This window comes from Alligator sinensis, unplaced genomic scaffold (assembly GCF_000455745.1).
Source record: "Alligator sinensis unplaced genomic scaffold, ASM45574v1 scaffold1520_1, whole genome shotgun sequence".
In the NCBI taxonomy this organism is placed as follows: domain Eukaryota; kingdom Metazoa; phylum Chordata; order Crocodylia; family Alligatoridae; genus Alligator; species Alligator sinensis.
Genome location: NW_005842659.1, coordinates 337,796 through 342,193, shown reverse-complemented (window position 1 = coordinate 342,193; position 4,398 = coordinate 337,796).

Here is a 4,398-nt window from a genome sequence, read left to right as displayed (position 1 = left end):
GAGCTCGATGTTTAATTTTCTGTAGCTTTTGTAGCACTGAATTGCCATTCTGTGGCTTGCTTTTCAAAATGTATATATATTACATGTTGTACTTTCTGTCCTATTTAACTTGCAGCATAGGATCTAACTTAGTTGTGTTCATTTCAAGGGCGCTAAGTTAATTTTCCTGAGGATGAAAGTCTGGATCAAAACGTATTCAATGGATAGATATTTTGTCTCTTACTCTCCTTGTGAATCACTGTATAGAATAATCAATATGACATAACTGTGCAGAGGCAGTAGATTATGCCATTTGAACAAATGCTGCACTAGGCTGTCGCAAAGAGATCATGTATCAGTATTCCAAACAGCAGGCAATTGCCAACCCCAGGCCAGCATTATAAACATACAGATCCTTGGGCAAGATCTGTATCCTGTTGACTGGATGGAGGGCAGCTGCCCACACCAGCTTTAATCCTAGAGTAGCTTCAAACTAAACTACTTGGGTTAGCTAGCACCAGTATATCTGTCTTCTATTTCAGGACTCCAGACTTGGAAAACTTCAGCAGTTGTTAAGTTCTCCATTTACACCAAACCACAAGTCAGCAACCTGCCTGCAGCACTCCAGGGAATCTGCTGCATGCTTCAGCCACAGCAGCAGAGGAGGCATCCCCAGTGTCTGAGTGCTGGCCATATTCAGTTTAGTCTTTCTGCTGCAGCAGGGAAGGAATCACTAGGGTCCTACTGCCTTCTTTTTTTTTCTCCTCCCAAACTATCCCCTTTACAGCATCTGCTGGTTGTCAGAGGGTGATGCGATGTGGCCTGAGGCAGGTGCTGTATCACAAGCAGCAGCCCAAGGTGGCAAAAGGTTACCAACCCCTTTTGTAGATGGTAGTCTTAGTTCCAAAGTGAAGCTGCACCTAGTGGTTAAATGATAGTACTAAGATTAAGAGAGGTAAGCTTTATGGCTGTGAGAAACAGCACCATTTCGTTTCTACTTCTGTTTCACCATTTCGAAGGGACAGTGTTTTATTTTGTTTCAAAGCACTATTCCATTTCATTTTGTCAAAACTTTCACTGTTTTGACGTGTTTTGATGTTTTGCCCATAGGCTATAATGGGGAAACATGAAAATGCCTAAAACTTGGTTATTTCTTGCCTGATTCAGATGATAATTGCAGGGATGGTAGCCCCTTCTGAGGGCATGAAGTGTGCCATATTTCAAGGAGATGGGTGCAGGGGTTTCTGGGAAACTGAACCTCAAACTGTTCAAAGCAAAACTCATATCACTTGCTGGCAGCGGAAACCTGCTGTCATCCCGTGCGCAGATCTGGGGGCCTGTGCCCCCTGGAAGGGCTGTGGGTCTGTGCCGGACTCTTCCCGCTGAGGGCATGAAGTGTGCCATATTTCAAGGAGATGGGTGCAGGGGTTTCTGGGAAACTGAACCTCAAACTGTTCAAAGCAAAACTCATATCACTTGCTGGCAGCGGAAACCTGCTGTCATCCCGTGCGCAGATCTGGGGGCCTGTGCCCCCTGGAAGGGCTGTGGGTCTGTGCCGGACTCTTCCCGGGGGGTGCGGGCCCCCAGATCTGCGTGTGGGATGACAGCAGGCTGCAGCTGCTGGCTGGGGTCAGTGCCAGCACCCGAGCCTGTGTGGTGCAGCCCATGCTGAGTGCCGGGAAGAAACCAATGCTGGCGCTGGCCCCAGCTAGCAGTGGCAGCCTGCTGTCCCCTCATGCAGATCTGGGGGTCTGCACCCCCATCCAACATTCCCCCAGCCCCCTGTTCGATTTCCCAGCTCTGATCATTTCCCCAGCTCTTCCTGGGGGGCATGGGCCCCTGGATGTTCGCACTGGGTTTCAACAGGCTGCTGCTGCAGTTTCAGCAGCAGCACCTAGTGCTGAACAGAGAGCTAGATGTCAATATTAGAGAGCAGTCCTTCCCCCCCACTTCCTCCTCCCTCCTCTCCTTAGTTTCTGTTTAGCTGCAGCATGCCCAGCTTTGAAACTTGAAATGTTTCGAAATGTTACAAGTGCCCTTGTTTTGTTTTGAAGCTGTTTTGAACCCTTTTGTTTCATTTTGATTGCTGTTTTGAGCTCGAAACCTGTCAAAACAGCTTTGAAATGAAACGCCTGTCAAAATTTCACACAGCTCTACCACATACCACATGGCTGCACATGTCTGGATGCGGCATGATCATCTTTCACCCTGCTCAAGTCCCTGAAGAAACAGCTCAACAGGTAGATAGGATGGAGTAGTATTACACCTATGTGCTTAAGTCTGCTTAGGCCCATAAGAGGTGGTGAAGGATTTGGCTCTTAGCATGTCCTGGTTACTGTTTTTTTCTGCAGGTATTTGAGTGAAAGTTAAACCGTGTCATTTTCATGAGGGACAGGTGTTTAAACTGCACCTCTAACCATTCAAAGCAAAACTCATATCACTTGCTGGCAGCAGCAGTCTGCTGTCATCCTGTGCACAGATCTGGGGGCCCACGCCTCCCCAGGAGGGCTGCAGGGCTGTGCTGGACTCTTCCTGGGGCGGGGGGGGCCAGGGCCCCAGATCTGCATCTGGGATGACAGCAGGCTGCTGCTGCCGGCTGGGGTCAGCACCAGCACCCAAGTCTGCCTGGTGTAGCCTGCTCTGGGAAGAGCACAGAGCTGGTGCTGGTCCCAGCCAGCAGCAGCAGCCTGCTGTCATCCCATGCACAAATCTGGGGCCCCGCGCCCCCCGGGAGGGCTGCAGGGCTGTGCCAGACTGCTCCTGGGGGGTGTGGGCCCCTGGATCTGTGTGTGGGATGACGGCATAGTGCCACTGGTGGCTAGGACCAGTGCTGAAGCCAAGCAAGCCTGACTTTGAAACTCAAAACTTTCGAAATTTTTTGTTTTAAAGCTGTTTCGAAGCCTTTCATTTAATTTTGATTTTGCCGTTTCGAGCTCAAAGCTTGTTGAAAAAGCTTTAAAATGAAACAGCTGGTGAAATTTTCCACAGCCCTAGTAAGTTTTATTCTTTGCCCTGTGTAGTACATGCAGGGGTCTGCCCTCCCCCCCCCCCCCCCACTCCTTGCCAGTGACTTTTCAATCCCACTTTGTCTCCTGTCACTTGCCTGCCATTGAGAGTATTGTTTGTTGGCAATAGGCAGGGGTTCCTGAGGGTATGTAGTCACCTTGTGGGATAGGCTGATCTGTTTGTCCTGACCAGCTACACTTGGGGCCTTCTGCCCTTTCCTGGTACTTCCCTCTGAAGTGAACACCCACGTAAGTTTTGGGGCACTTGTCAGTGTCTTGGCTGTCACAGCCTTGCACCACCCCTTTTCCTCTTTGGCCATGCCTTTGCCTGGGCCTGTTCAAGGCCTCAGCCTCTGGGGTTGGCCCAGAGGGGAAGCACCCGTGTGTGGCTGTCTCTTCCCCTTGCAATCACAATTCAGCCCTCTGGTAGATACAACCAAAACATAAGCATCAGTCTAGCAGCTGTGAAACAAGATTCACAATTCTCCCAAGCTTGAATTAATACTTCCCTGTAAGCTGTGAGTTCCCCTTGACCTCTTCTTCACAGCTCTGGGACTGGTTTGGGCACCAGTCAACCCACCTCCTACAGCAGGGGCGGGCAATTATTTCAGGTGGAGGGCTGCTTACTGAGTTTTGGAAAGCTGTCGAGGGCAGCACAAGTAGCCTGCCCCTTGACAGGTGCCCTGCCCCTGGTTGCCATCTTGTGACAAAGTCCCGCCCCCTAACCCCTGATCTTTGCCACCAGAAGTCCCTCCCCTTGCCCAGCAAGTACTCCCTTCAGCAAGGGGTTTTGCCATCTCAGAACCAGAAAAATTCCAAATTATATTCTAAGAAGCAGACATCTAAAACTTTCCTAAATTTGATTTAAATAAAAATGTTGTCCTTGTTTATATGCATTTGTGTAGTGTACATAAAGGTGATTGTATATATTAACTTAAAATGAAGTCTTCCTCTTGTATGTTGTGGTGGGGTGTCTGTGGGGTGTGTGTATGGGGTTTGAGGGGAGCTGTGTGTGGGGGGAGGGTGGCTGGGGTGTGAGTATGGGGGACCCACCCCCCCCACCCAGTACCAGCAGAGGCCCGTCCTCCCACAGTCCGGCAGTGCTGCTGGAAGCCACATGATGCTGGAGCAGTGCAAGGGCAGGAAGGCAGAGAAAGGACTGGGGGTGGGGCGGGGCTGGGCTGCTGCGTCCTGCTAATGCTTCCCCCTGGGTCCTACTGCCCCTGACTCCTGTCATCTTTGACAGGCAGCCAGGAGCAGATAAATACTTTCTAAAAATTTGAGGAGCCCTGAATGACCTGGCAGGCCGGATGTGGAATGGTTTGGCAGGCCAGAGCCAGACTCACCTTTTCCACCTCAAGGACTGGGTTTCTGTTCTTTAGCCCAGCTCCCTTTCATTCACATGATTGACTCT